Below are 15,834 nucleotides of genomic sequence, written 5' to 3' on the forward strand. Positions count from 1 at the left end.
GGGATGGCTAGGAGGCTTTTGGTCTTGGGTATGACCTAAAACTGTACCCTGCTGGGGATGGGTGGCTTGGTGGGGCTCCTAGGGGTGTGGGAGCCCCCAGGAAATGCCAGGCCAGTTACCACACTGGTGAAAGGTGGGTTGGGTAGCTTTAATAACTCCAGCTCCCACAACTGGGTGGGTAACCCCATAGTAGGGCTGAGAAGGTGGACCTGTGAGAGAGAGTGGGCTAGATGCTCAAGAAGCCTGACTTGAGGTACCCTCGACTGGTCAATGCTGGGGCTAGGACCAGAAGGGTCAAAAGGGCCAGGGGCCCACCACAAGGGACACCCAGAGCTGAGTGCCTGGGGTTGCGACTGGCCTTGGAGGTGAGACCATTGTCTGTGTAGCCAAAGGTCCTGGGGGGCCACACCTGAGAGGGGGAAGAGTACAGGGAGCTAGGTAGCTCAGAATGAAGGTGGAGTAGGCCATGTGATTGGAGGGTTCCAGTTGGGGTCCAGAATGGAGGATTATGGGGCCCAGTGGGGGCCAGAGACATTAAGAACTGTGATGCCATCTGCAAGGAATGGGCTATGGTGTAGGGGAAGTTGGAGCTGCAGATAGTGCCCCCTGGCATTGGGGCAGTAATGGGCAGTCTCCCTCATTATACCAACAGTTTATGGAACAGCAGAGTTGTGGCAGGAAAGACTGGGCAGATTGCCCTAGAGACAGGTAGATGGGCTGGCATGAGGTCTGGCCCCAAGAGTTGTCCCCTGTCACAGTCCCTCTTCTATAAAATGTTGACAATATACACTCAAGAGGTCCTGGGTACAGGGCCATGCCCTCCGCCAGAGAGGAAGGCAAACCCCCCCACAATCCATACCAATGTGACCATGGGGTAGAGACCCTCTAGCTAGGAATCTCTGACTTTGCTCCTAGCAGGGGAGTTGGCACACTCTAGTTGAAGTCCCCAGCCTTAGCTGTAGCCAACAACTGATGCCTCTGGGGAAGTTTAAAAACACCCTGACATGTATAGCAGAAAAAAGGGAGAGTTTATGGGGGTGGTAGCAGCCAGCAAATCCCAGAATCTTGGAAAATACCCATGGTAGAACATAGGCATAGCTACGCCTAGATCATCCCCAACCAGTGGCTGTCCAACCTCTTGTTGAGCGCCATCAGTAATGGAGAGCCCACAACTTCCCAGGGCAATCTGTTCCTCTGCCTCACTATTCTAACTGAATTTTTTTCTGGATATCCAATCTGAATTTATTTTGCTGCAATTTCAGACCATTGGTCCACATTGTCCTCTGTGCAGCAAGAGAGAAAAGGTACTTTCCTTCTTATGGCAGCCCTTCAAGTATTTGACAAATGCTATCATGTCCCCTCTTAAGTGCCTTTTCTGCAAGTTGAACATACATAGCTCCTTTAGCTTCTCCTCATATGACTTGACTTCCAAGCCCTTAATCATCCTTGTGGCTCACCTATAAAGCCTATCTAACTCGTCCATGTCCTTTATTAAATGAGGAGCCCAGAACTGCACACACCACTTCAGATGAGGCCTAACCAGTGCCCAGTAGAGAGACACTATCACATCCTGTGTCCTGCACCTAATGCTTCTATTGATGCAGCCCAAAACTGCATTGGCCTTTTGTTTTAGCAGCATATCCAGCCTGCTTGGCATTCATCAGTACCCTTCAGCAGTGAAAATGCCTGAAGCTGTGGGACTTATTGTGACAAAAGTTTTGCCATCAGCAAATGTTTACACTCATTACCATTCCAAGCAGAGACAGTGAACTCTCTTCCCCATCTTCTTTCCTTTTTCTCTTCTTTACTTTCTTCCATGATCTTTCCTTTCTATCTTTCTTCTTTCCTTTCCTTTCCCTTTCCATTTTCCTTGCTGTCTTTTCTTCTCTGTAAGCTTGTCATATAAGTCTTCCAGGCAGCTCAGCAGAGTATGGAGGTCTAGTAAAAAAAACCTGAACCTATGTCATTAGCTCACAACATAGATAAAATCTGCAGGCAGGCATATCATGCATGCACAAACATATGCACACACACATAAACATGCAAGGCCCGCCTTAGGCAAATAGCACCCTGGACAAACTTGTATTTTGGCACCCCTGCCTCAAGTCAGCAGATCTGCTGAAGGCAGGGGTTTGGGGCACAGTCCAGTGGGGAGGAGCTACCTGCACTGCCCAGCCTGGCTCCTCCTGAGCAGCCACTGGAGACAGGGGTCGGGCTGGGCAGTGTGGGTGGCTCCACCTCCATGCTGGACTGCACCCTGTGACCCTGCCTGCATGCTTCTGTTTTCAGCAGTGCTGCTGATTTTGTGGGTCTGGGTGGTGCTGTGTGTGTGCATGTATGTGTGTATATGCGTATGTTTGTGTGCATGTGTGTGTCTGTGTGTGTGGCATGCCTCTGACCACAACACGCTGGGTAGTCACCCACATTGCCTACCCCTAAGGCCAGTTCTGTACACATGCACGTGTGCCTGGACACACACTCTCTCAAACACCCACATGCACCCACCACCCCCACTATCTCTGTCTCTGCCTCTTCTGGTTCCAGTTAACAAATAATTTCCTACTACATAGCTGCTTACTAATCTTGAGTAATATATAGAAGCAGTTTACATATCAAATGATTTGGCTATCTTACTATGCATGTAAGCACACAGGTATATGCTATAAGGGGCAAATCTATCTAGCTTTATGCTATTTTAGACCAATGCTCTTCTTTTGTTGACCAGTATTCCTTGAATGTGTGAGTGCAGACTAAAAACCTGGGACCAGCATATGTCTCCCTTGGTCCATGCATGCACCAGTTCCATCAATGTTAACTAGTTCTGCATGTACCACCTTCTATAGCCAAAATCCTTTTGGGTGGGAATTTACCATTATTCTAATCACTATTCTCCCCACTTTTCCTGCTCATCAATCACAGAGTGATTTCTTGCGTGCCCGGTTGGGAGGACTAAGGATTACATCATTAGTCTCACAGTACTTGGTATTTTCTTAAAAGCCACACCTCTTGGAGTCAAGTGATTTATATGAGAATCTCAGCTTTTGTTTTGAAAGAAAAAGAAGTTTCTAGCCTTTGTGTTTGCAGGGAAATCTTGACAGCAGGTGTGTCTACACAATATGCCTTAATGCACAGTGGACTGTTCTATTGCGCATTAGAATGTCATGGCAAAAACTGTGCTACTGTACAGTAGAATTAGTGTATTGTGCATTAAGCATCACAAAAAAAAGTTTGCCTTTGCTACTGTGCATTAGTGCTACTAAAGGAGGTACTAAACAATGCACAGTAGCAAAGGCATATCAAAGAACGTGTAGATGTGCCCAGCATGATCCAAGTATGATCCTAAAAGCTTTACAACAAAAAAAAAAAATGGAGCTCCAAATTTATTATCATGAATCTCATGATTTCCCAGATTCTAACTCAGCTTTTTGAATGTTGGACACATGGAAATGCACACACATTTAGAAAAGAAATAATTGTACTTTTGAGTTCCTCCAAGTTTCAATTCAAGCTTGATTCCAACTTTAAAGAGAGAAACGTTTAGGTTATTTCTTCAAAATCAGAAACAAATTGTTCCAAATCATATAGCTTAGGTTTCTTTAATCAGAACCCTAGGCTATCACTCAATTTCGGTGATACTGGGTGAACAGTTCTCATGGGGAAAAATCCTTAGATTTAAATCATCACTAAGCATATTTATTTCAGTAGTGCCTGAGGCCCAGCCACAGCTGGGTCCCTGTTGTGCTAGGCACTACACAGAATAGTAGAAAACCTGTGCCCCAATGAACTACAAACTAAATAGACAGGGAAGATGCCAAAAATGCCACTTTCAGCTTAAAACAAATCCATTTTGAAGAGTTACTGCCAGTAAGCATGGTTTATCAAATAGTTTCCAAGTTTGAAAAAGATCATTTTCAACAGTTCAAAATATTTACTTGATTTATTGCATTCTGGCTAGGTATGTAGTACATGACCAAAAGAAATCAGTGGAAGGACATTGACATTAGTGAGCTTTGGGTTAAGCAGTTAGGGCCTGAGTAACTTCATTGGGACTTGGATGTGGTTAAAGTTTGGTAAATACTTAAATGCTTTGCTGAATCAGGACCCTGGTGGTTAAACACTTTAATGAATAGAAGTACCATTATGACATTTGGTTCAGACCAGCCAATGGTTCTCAAACGGTTTTGGTTTGCATACCCTTACGTGCATTGTACTGGTATGTAACCCAATGACTGCATGTTATAGGTAATTAAAATGTTACATTTAGTCAAAACAATCACACCGACCCCCCTCCAGTAGCCTAAGGCATAAGGTTCTTCATTCCCTCCCTCCTCATTTTTTTCTGTATTTACATTCTTGTTGTTCAGCTTTCCCATTCTTTTCTCTTGCCTACCTTTACAAGTTTGCTATGTGCTCACAGAGTGTGTACACGTCAGTTTGAAAAGTACTGGTTTAGAAATATGACAAGTTATAAATTGAAAATGGCACACTACTTAGGCATGATACTTTATTTTCACAGAGTTCTTAAATCACATATGCAGGTGGAGAACTAGCGGTCTATGTATCTATGATAGAGTAGGTTGCTGGAATTCCATCTATCACAACTGTTAGCAAAGATGCCCAGCTAGACTATCATCTGATTACTTGGATCCTTTCTGGTGATTAGTCTCAGTAGAATCTCCCCTCCTAAATGCTAATTCATGCAGCGTATGTAAGGCTGTACGAAAAGGGACTAGCAGGTCTCCTGGCCTTTGCATTGCCCCCCTCCTCTTCCAGGCTACAGATTGAAAAATTGCCTTTTGCATAAGGTATACTGTTCTCAGAGCCTGTACCTTCTAAGGTTGAATGCAGTTTGATTTGAAAATGAAAAAAAAACACACTAGTATGTTTACTTGGATGTGCAAATAACATTGAACGTATCTTTTTCTTTCCCTTGTTACCTCATTTTGAAATCAGAAATGTGATGAATTAACTGTGCAGTACTGCATCATAAAGTTCAGTATTTAAATTCTGAAAAGTCAGGGCAATCAATGTAATGATTATGGGAGTGATTTCACTGTTGTTATTGCTTTTATGCAGAAAGCAATCAAAAAATTATGGTGATTGGTGGCAGTATAAAAACTCAAGACAAATGGATATATAGTGTGAATGGACCACAAAGTGAAGACATGATAAGACTAGAGATGAACAGGAAGTGGTTTTCTCATCTTGCAAGAGCAGTTGTTTTTTTGTGCTGAACTGGGGCAAAAACTTAATTTCAGAAGCAGTTTGGGAATTTAAAATGTGAAAAACAGTTTAGTTTGGAGTCCATCAAAGCCTTTCCTGTTTATAATTTTTGAACAATTTTGTTTTGGTTTTGAACATTTTAATTACATTTTTTAAAGTAAAACAAAATTAACTTAAATGTCTAAACAATAAACCATTTTGAGGTAGAAAACTATTTTTCCCCCAGTACTTTAAAATCTTTTTTTCAAAAATGTTTTCAAGCAAGGAATCTGTTCAAACTGACCCTTTCTCATGAGAAGGTTTGGTTTGAATAAATCTGCATTTTCAAACAAAGTTTCTTGTTTAGCCTTAGTTAAGGAAATCTTTGCCAAAGGTTCCCACATTGCAGCCTTCCCTCCTCCTCCAGCGAACTTTCAGGGGGTGTCTGCTGGTTGTCGCTCTGTACAATTCTCTTAAAAGATTCATGAACTCTTTAGTGACTTAAATGAAGCCTTCCATATACCATCAGCTGCGGCTTCATGTCTTTGTCAGATACTGCTTTAGTGTTTGGCAAACCCTGATCACAGTTTAACAGCTGGATAAAGTTCTTTCACTGGATAAAGCTGTTTTAAACACTACTACAGTGGAGGTCCAGAGGAAGGTGGCATACACAAACAGGTATGCCACCTTTGTTACAGATGGGGTGTCAGCTTATTTGGGCAATCCTTAGTTCCCTAGTTATAGGAGCTGTACACTTCTGGCTTTATGGGAACTGGAAAGGTGCCAAGCTCCTAAGAGAGTACAGTAGTGTGGGATAAGGGGAATGATGAACATCTTTATATATAGAGGAGGGTGTTAAACAGCACAGTTATAACACAGGAGATGTAATCAAATATAAAATACTGGCAAAGGGCATGTCACATAGCTCTCACAGATCTACTGGAAAATGGCTTTCTATTGCTACAGTTGTTCCTTTTATTCCAGCAGTAGAGCTCTGTGCTGTAATGCTGAAGAGTCTCACTCTGTTTATGACCAATGTAGCAATGGAACTTTATATAAGGCGCAGCTCTCCTCCAATTAGAGTTTACTTTCAGCTTGTCCATAATCGCTGTCCAATTATAATTTTTCTTTCCAAACTGTACTACTTGTCTCAGGGAAGCTATGTAGTTCAGGGGTTGTGAAAATGGTTGACCATGAAAAGATCCCTTGCTCAAGAAGTACGAAGGAATGTGTGTGTGTGTGTGTGTGTGTGCGTGTGTGTGTGTGTGTGTGTGTGTGTGTGTGTGTACACAGACACACAGGTTTTAGTCCATTTGTTTGTGTGTTTGTCTGTCCATAATACCCTTGGACAGTGTGGCTCCAACCAGTGCTGTGTCAAAAATGCCTGTCAACAATGATGGGAGGGGTGGGCGGGGATGGAGCATCACCACCCACCACCTTGCGCTGCCACCTCCCGGGGGGGGAGGGGGGGCAGATGTGGAGTGAGGTGGAGGGGTGGCATGTGGCTGGATGCAGAGCGGTGGAAGCACAGGGCAGTAGTTGGTGGCATTCCATCCCCCCTTCCCCCTCCCTCCCCCCCCCCACCGTCATTCTTGACCGGCAGTTTGCTAGTGTCATATATAAAGAGTGCATTGGACTAGCTTCTCATGGAAATGAATGAGAAATATGGGATGTTCAGTCTTTGATTTCATAGGAAACTGGCAGCAGTCCCTTTGGAGGCAGATTTTTAAAAGAGCTTACCTTCTGTTTGATGCCTAAAGGCCAAGGGGGAAATAATGGCCTAAAGTCAATGACAGTTTTGCCATTCCCTTTAATGGCTCTAGGAGTTCACTTGAGCACTCAAACGTGCCCAGCACTCTGTGGCTTCCAGTAATGATACTTCTGGTCACATTTGCAAAAAAAATTCTAAACTCAGCATATGATCTCTTTTGAAAATCCAACTACATCTGTTGGTGGCAGCAAAGAGCTTTAGAAAATCTGCCCCAATTGTGGGTCCAGAACCCATTTGAAAAACTGGGCTTCTCTGTACAAAATGGGGCTGAGTTCCTTAGTTGCTCTGAGAATAATCATTCCAAGTTCCTGATGCAAGCATTGATATTATCTGCTGTTATATGCCACCAGTACAGCTTTGTCTATTTCAAATTATTTTTTTTGCTTTTTGGGATGCTGCTCGACTTAAGTGCCAGAGTTTAGTAAACCCATGAGTGAACTATCAGCTCCTCCCCAATGAGTGAAAATAAATACCTGTATATCTTGGCTTACAAAGCTTGGCTTCTATTAAAATGTAATTATTCTCCTTTTGTGCCTTTAAATTGAGGGTGGCTTCAAATAGTATGCAGCCTCTATTTGACATAATTACTTTCCTTCCCTGCTTGCACAGTAAAAGAGGGGTTACAGAATAAAGGTGGCTAGTTAAAGAGTGCCGTTATGCAAAATTGCAGAGAAAATATGCCACCACTAAATGATGGCAGTTTCTAGATAAAGCCCTGAGTTTAGAGGCATTGAAATCAATGGGAACTTTGTTTAAAATTAATGGGAATTTTCTGGCTATTTTTTAACAGGTTCAGAACCAACTGGTCTCTCTTTTTTTTTTCTTTCAAAGATATTCCCTGATCTTGAAACCCTTACTCAAGCAAATACTCCTCCTGCCTAGGGCTGCTCATATTAGTAGGGTTTTATTCATGTGGTTAACAGTTGCAGAATCAAACCCATATAAGTAGCACAAATCACTCTTTCTGAGATGTATTTGTACAGCATGAAAGGGGATAGACTTTGTTTTTTGTTACCTATCTTGTTCTAGTGAAAATGCTTTGGATACCGGCAGGTGGCTATTTTGTTCTGAAGCAACATTTTCCATTTTGTTGTTGTTGATTACTGGTGTGTATTACCAGGTATTCTGTGATGTGCCTCTGCATATGTACTGCAGATGGACAGGTCCTGGCATAGTTTTGTGGCGTCCAGCTGGATGAGGGTATTACCAGTTATTCTCATAATGGCGGGTGCTGGGGTGTGTGTGTGTTTCAAATATTATACACACAGTAGAAAGGTTGGTGACAATATGGCTGGATTTCCTAAACTATTTGGGGGCTATATCCAACCTACTCTATATCCAAAATGGTTACATTTTGCTCCTACAGGGTGCATCTACACGTGCGCTTTACTGTGGAGTTGACTGATAGCTCCACAGTAAAGCATCACAGTCTACACATGCACCGATATTAGGGCACAGTAAACTAATTAACTCGACTGTAGGATAGTACTGTCCTACAGCAGAGTAAATAACTACGATGAAACACTTGTGTAGATGGGGACCATGGGTGAAAATTGCACCTGGTCAGCCCAGGCAGCAAGAGCCTAGATCCTTGCCTGCCACCTAGCCACATAGCTCTGCATGTTCTGCACTCACGTGCCCCAGCCAGGCCCTCCACTGCCATCTGGAGCCTGGGGCTGAACCCCCGGGCTCTGTGCCAGCCTGGGCCTGCTCCACCCTGGCTCAGGGTGCTGCACCTGGGAGCAGTTCACTCAGGTGCAAACTGCCCCAAAGTTTATTGCTTTGCCCTAACTACATGTGTAGATGCACCCTCAGTGATGCAAAGGGAGTGAAAAGCACCCTTAACTGGGCATCTAAGGATTTTCTGGATAAGATGACATCCCCACCTGGTACAAAAGTGGCATAAACTAATTGTGTATACCACCTTCCTCTCAACCTCTAGTGTTGTGGTGTGTGGTGGGGTATAGGGGAAGAGTGAATCTGGGGCATTTGTGTCCTAGCCAGAATAGTACTTCCTTGGGAAATAGAGAACATTTTTCTGGCAAGGATCTACCCCTGTCCTTCCCCCACCATTACCCAGGCTGTGTTCTGAATGCACTGAGTGGACTAGAGGATCACACACACCTTAACAGTAGTGGTGACTCTTGTACTGGTACTTTTAGTGGTAAATACCTTTGATACATGAAGTGAATGGTGCCATGAAGAAGTTCTTCTTAGGGTAATGTGATTTAGTAGCCACCTGGATTTCATTTGTTCATAGCACTTCTTCATAAGAGCTCCTGATACTATAAATGACACATCAGATACCAACACATTGCCTACAGCCAAAGCATGGCTAATGCAGAGGTCTGTGACTTACTTTTTGCAAACACTGCATTAATTTAAAATAAGATGACAAAAGAGCTGTTTGCACAGGGTGCTTGAAGAGCTGGAGGTGTTCTATCCAGGGCAGCTGGCATTTGCAGTACTGCCTCCCCAGTCTTCTGAGTTAGTGCCTACTAAGAGAGAGATCTGGCTGCATCAGAATTGGCAGCACAGTGACCCTTCCATCCCACAGGTCCACTGGCACTGGATACTGCTTAACAAACTACTGTAAATGCTGAAGGCAGGCTGAGGCCATTTTTCAAAAGGTTGGCTAGGAAATAACTGCCCCACATAATGTGCTGAAGTGCAGGCCTTGCATACAATCTTTGCCAATGTTAGTGAATCCCAGATGGATGTCCATGTATAGTAGGGGTCAGGAACTCCTGGCATGTATGCTAAGGCATGGCATGTGAGTCCATTGTGCTTGGCATGCCACAACTGGCTCATGCTCTGGCCAGCTGCTGCTGGCCACAGTCTGGGCTGCTCAGAGCAGGCAGCAGGGAGGCTGCTAACCCTGCTTCAAGCAGCCTGGGCTCCATGGCAGGCATCAGCTGCTCAGAGCCTAGGCCGGATGTGGCAGGCAGCTGGAAGGCTACAATTGGTGCTTCTGGGTCCAGAGCCCTGGCTTGGCTCTGTGGTCAGTGGTGGCCACTCATGTGCCTTGGGGCATACAGCTTGGAAAGGGCTGGGATTGCAGAGACCAGGCCCCTTCCTCACCATGTGTCCTGAGGTACGTGTGTAGCTGCCACTGGCCACAGATCCAGGATGGGTCTCCGGACCCCAGTGCAGCTCTTTGAAGCCTGCCCATTTCCTGCTGCTAGCAGCCCAGGCTCCATGGCAGCAGCTGCTGAATGCCTACCTTGAAGCGCACAGTGGGGAAGGGGTTGGGACTGTGCTGCCACAACAAGAATTGGGCTCCTTGTGGCCCCCCTGCTGTCTGTCCCTAGCATGCCAACATCTTCAAAGTTCAGGCTGTGGCTCAAAAATATTATCAACCCCAGATATAGAAGATAAGACTATGAAAAAGTGGATTATCAAATATAGTGTGCCTGATGGATCTTTCCCACACTTTCCTTTGGCTATTTGCTCAACAGATGCAGGGAAAAGAGACTGCAGAGATTTCAGATAACTGGCCATTATATTCTAAATGAGGCAGGGCTTCCTGATAAAGGGTCTTGGCTTGTAACCCTTGCATTGTATCAGAGTGTCATGGCTAGGAAACTACAGTAGGAAAGAGGAAGATGGGATGATGTGGATGTCTGTGGCTGTACAAACACACTTGGTATTGCATAATACATTCTGCTTTCGTATGTGGAACCAGTAGGGAGAGGGAGTTTGGAAATATGAGTTACACAGATGCATAGCTGCAGATTGAATAGTGGGAAGACAGGAATAAAAATAAAATTCAAAGCAACTTCCTAACTTGGTAATAGTAGAGATGCTTCTGTCTATGGTATACCTCCAATAAGGAGAGGTGTATAGTGGCTACGAACAGGCATAGTAGTAACCATGGGATTTTGAGAATATACAGATCTACTTTTTCTAAACCTCCATGCCTTAAAGTTAGATTCCTAAGTATTATGCACATGGGGATTAGGTTTTCAAATTAGCCTAAGGCCTGCTCTACACACACAGCTTGTAATAATGGGTTAATCTTCTGTTAGATGTGTGATTCCCATCACCTCAATATAGCCCCTAGTGTGGATGTTGCTATGCTGGTGTATACATGCCTTATATGAATATAGTTTATTCCCTTAGGGAAGTGAGTATTCCCCTTCATTCTGCACTGGTGAGGCCACATCTGGAGTACTGTGTTCAGTTTTGAGCCCCCCCCCCATTACAGAAAGGATGTGGACAAATGGGAGAGAGTCCAGCAGAGGGCAACCAAAATGGTTTGGGGGCTGGGGCACATGACTTTTGAGGAGGGGCTGAGTGACCTGGGCTTATTTAGTCTAGAGAAGAGAAAAATGAGAGATTTAATAATAGCCTTCAACTACCTGAAGGGTAGTTCCAAAGAGGATGCAGCTAGATTATTCTCAGTGGTGACAGATGACAGAACAAGGAGCAATGGTTTCAAGTTGCACCAAGGGAAGTTTAGGTTAGATATGAGGAAAAACTTTCTCACTAGGAAGGTAGTAAAGCACTGGATCAGGTTATTCTGAGAGGTTGTGGGATCTCTATCCATGGAGGTTTTAAGGCCCGACTAGACAAAGCCTTCACTGGGACGATTTATTTGGGGATTACAGTACAGGGTAAAATGTGACCTATATACTTCTCTTACCTCCCAAACATACTTTTGTTCATAGTAGTTTGCTGGGCCATGCCGTGTTTGACTGTAAAATACCATACCCTTCTTTAAGCACTGTAGAACAAATGAGTTATGGTCATGTAATGTGTGGATGTTCAATTCAACTTTCACTCATTTGTAGGGCTGTGCGAAATTTCGCCAGCAGTTTTGTTTCGATGCTGTTTCAACTCGTTTCAAGCTTGAAACAGCAAAATCGAAATGAAACAGATAACTTCAAAACAGCCTTGAAACCAAACGAGGCAAGTCAAAATGTTTCAAAATTTTCGAAACATTTTGAACTTCAAGCTGGGCTTGCCTGCAGGGAAACAGAAACTAAAGTAAGGAGAGGGAGGGGGAAGTGTCAGTTGAGTGAGGGTGCACCTTAATTGCGAGTAAGAACCAAGACTCCCGATTGCAAGTAAGAACCCAGACTTAGTAGGGCTCACAGAAACCTGGTGGGACCCTACCTACGACTGGGTGGTGGGCATTTGGGGGTACACCCTATATAGAAGAGACAGGACAGAGAGGAAAGGTGGGGGGGGGTTGCGCTCTATGTCAAAGAGCACCTCACATCATCAAGGATTAGCTTTGGGTTAGAGAAGGGTCGGGCAGAGATACTATGGGTCAAACTACAAGGGGGGCGTGGCGAAAGGGACCTTACAGTGGGTGTCTACTACAGACCACCCAACCAGGGGGAAGAGCTAGACCAGGACTTCTCCAGTCAGCTTATGGAGGCGGTTAGGTCAAGGGATGTTATTATCATGGGTGACCTAAACTACCCAGACATTTACTGGGAGGAGCAGACAGCCAGGTCTGACCGCTCGCGTAGGTTCCTGGCTGTATTACAGGACCTTCAACTTATCCAGGAAGTGCACAGCCCCACTAGGGGTAATGCCTTGCTGGATCTGGTCCTGGCCACGGGGGATAACCTGGTGAGGGGACTGCAGGTTCTTGACCACCTGGGCAATAGCGATCAGCACCTGCTGGATTTCATTATCCAACGCAGGGTGTCTAGGGCTCACACCAAGGCTAAAGCCCTTGACTTCAGAAGGGCCAACTTCAATGAGCTTAGGAGACTAGTGGGGGAGGCACTAAGGGCCCAGAAGGTAGAGGAGATGGGAGTCCACGAGGGATGGTCATACCTTAAGGGGGCGATCCTCCAGGCCCAAAGGATAACAGTCTCTGAGAGAAGTAAGCGGGGTAAGAGTGCTCAGAAACCCCCTTGACTCAGCAAGGGCATTCAGGAATGCCTGAGGACTAAAAAGGGGGTGTACAACCAGTGGAAGGGCAGAGCTATCACCAAGGAGGAGTACTCCTTCTCGGCCCGGGAGTGTAGGAGGGCTATGAGGAAGGCCAAAGTAGAGATGGAACTCAGGCTAGCGTCCAGGATTAAGGACAACAAAAAGTTCTTTTTCAAGTACATTGGGAGCAAGAAGAGGGCACCAGGCAATGTAGGGGCCCTGCAAGACACAAACAGTAATCTTGTGGCCATGCCAGACAAGAAAGCTGATATTTTTAACAGTTTTTTTGCCTCTGTTTTCCTGATCAGGGACTGGGATAGCCCACCTACCAGAGGTAGGGACAATCTTGGGGATATCTCTATCAAGCCTTCAGTCAGTGCAGATGTAGTTAGGGATCTTCAGGAAGGGCTAGACATTTTTAAATCTGCAGGTCCAGATGCCCTCCACCCAAGGGTGTTGAGGGAGCTGGCAGGGGTCATCACGGAGCCCTTGACCCGGCTGTATGAGCATTCATGGTCATCTGACCAGGTGCCGGGGGATTGGAAACTGGTAATGTGGCCCCAATTTTCAAGAAGGGGGGGAAGGAGGACCTAAGTAATTATAGGCCTGTAAGCTTCACCTCAGTGCTTGGGAAGATCTTGGAGAGAATCATCAAGGAGCACATCTGTGGGGGGCCTGCAGGGGAGATCATGCTCAGGGGCAATCAGCGTGGGTTCATCAAAAGCAGGTCCTGCCAGACCAACCTGATTGCCTTTTATGACCAAGTAACTAAATTCTTGGATGATGGTGTCGCTGTGGATGTAGCCTTTCTAGACTTTAAGACGACCTTTGACACGGTCTCTCACCCCATCCTCATCAATAAATCAAGCGACTGTGGCATTGATGCCTGCACAGTTGGATGGGTAAAAAATTGGCTGGTGGGGCACACCCAGAGAGTAGTGGTGGACAGGTTGTACTCAGCCTGGTGAGATGTGAGCAGTGGGGCACCCCAGGGCTCGGTCCTCGGGCCCGCACTGTTTAACATCTTCATCAGTGACTTGGATCAGGGGGCGGAAAGCATGCTGTCCAAGTTTGCTGATGACACTAAGATGTGGGGTGAGGTGGACACACTTGAAGGGAGAGAGAGGCTGCAACTAGATTTAGACAGACTACAGAAGTGGGCAGATGAGAATAGGATGGGGTTCAATGTAGCCAAATGCAGGGTGCTGCACCTTGGGAGAAGGAATCCACAGCATACATACAGGCTAGGGAGTTCCCTTCTTGAAAGCACAGAGGCGGAAAGGGATCTTGGAGTCATTATTGACTCCAAGATGAACATGAGCCACCAATGCCAGACCGCAGCCAGCGACCAGCCATACCTTGTCATGCATTGAAAGGTGCATCTCAAGCCAGTCCAGAGAGGTGATATTCCCCCTCTATGCGACTTTGGTCAGGCCGCAGTTGGAGTACTGTATCCAGTACTGGGCACCGCATTTCAAAAGGGATGTGGCCAGCCTGGAGAGGGTTCAGAGGAGGTTCAGAGGAGGGCCACCCACTTGGTGAGAGGGCAGCAGGACAGGCCCTACAAGGAGAGACTGAAGGACCTGAACCTGTTCAGCCTCAGCAAGAGGAGGCTGAGGGGGGACCTGGTGGCTGCCTACAAACTCATCAGGGGAGATCAACAGCAAATAGGCAGAGCCCTTTTCTCCCCAACACCACCTGGGGTGACAAGGAACAATGGTCATAAGCTGATGGAGAATAGGTTTAGGTTAGAGATCAGAAGGCAATATTTTACAGTTAGGGTGGCCAAAATCTGGAACCAACTTCCCAGGGAAGTGGTCCTCACCCCTACCGTGGGCAATTTCAAGAGGAGGTTGGATGATCACCTGTCTGGGGTCTTGTGAACTCAGCATTCATTCCTGCCTGTGGCAGGGGGTCAGGCTAGATGATCTATTCAGGTCCCTCCTGGCCCTAGCTACTATGAAACTTAACAGACACACAGTGTCACCCACCCATGTCACGAGCTTTGCCTGTCAGCAGCCAAAGGTGCAGGGCCCCAGAACCCCTGCACCCATCTCCTTGAAAGTTGGCAGGCTTTGTGGCCTCAGCAGGGGCTAGCAGGCCTGTAATTTTCACCCTGCTGAGCCTTAACACATACAGTGTCACCCATGTCACGAGTTTTGCTTGTCAGCAGCTTGAGGTGCATTTTCCCTGAAACCCCTGCACCTATCTCCTTGAAAGCTGTCAGGCTTTGTGGCCTCCGCAGGGGCTAGCAAGTCTGCAGTTTTGACCCTGCTGTGGCTTAACACATACACGTGACACAAGTTTTGCTTTCAAGACCTTGGGGTACAGTTTCTCCAAACCCCCTGCACCTATCTCCTTGTAACTTGGCAGGCTTCACGCCCATAAAAAGGCCTACCATTTCTGCAAGTTCCATCCAAATCGGGCCAGAAATGACAAAGTTATAGGCTATTTCAAGCTTCCCCATTATAGCCTATGGGCGAAATGTTGAAACAGCGAAAATGTTTTGATGAAACAAAACGGAACAGCAGTTTCAAATTGAAACGAAATTCGAAACAAAACACTGTTCCATCAAAACGTCAAAATGCAAGTTGAAACAGAACGGTGCCGTTTTGCAGAGCCCTACTCGTTTCCTCACTCACCCAACATAAGCCATATCTAGCCTATACTCCATGGATCTTGCCCACAAAACCCTGGAAAATAATGATTTGAACCAAAAATGGATGCGTGCGATCTGTTACCGAGGTTTGATTGGATTTTAAATGCTGGTCCTGAAGCAAAAGGGGAAATAGTGGCAGAGTAGGAGTCAGAAAAGCTAGAGGGTTTTCTTTCCATCTTCTGGAAAAGTGAAATAATTCCTTAAGAGTCATTCTCACATTCAGCTTTCTGACCAATGACTAATAGTAAAACAGAAAGGAAATGAGGGACGTGTATGTGCACATGAGCAAAGCTTGCCTCCTGCTCTCCAC

General features: G+C 45.6%; 1 protein-coding gene across 2 annotated transcripts in view; it reads left to right on the forward strand.

The window, feature by feature from the left end:
- Positions 1 to 15,834, forward strand: part of PTN (pleiotrophin) — a 152,165-nt gene that overhangs the window by 128,717 nt on the left and 7,614 nt on the right. The window lies entirely within an intron of this gene.

This window comes from Alligator mississippiensis, chromosome 4 (assembly GCF_030867095.1).
Source record: "Alligator mississippiensis isolate rAllMis1 chromosome 4, rAllMis1, whole genome shotgun sequence".
Lineage (NCBI taxonomy): Eukaryota > Metazoa > Chordata > Crocodylia > Alligatoridae > Alligator > Alligator mississippiensis.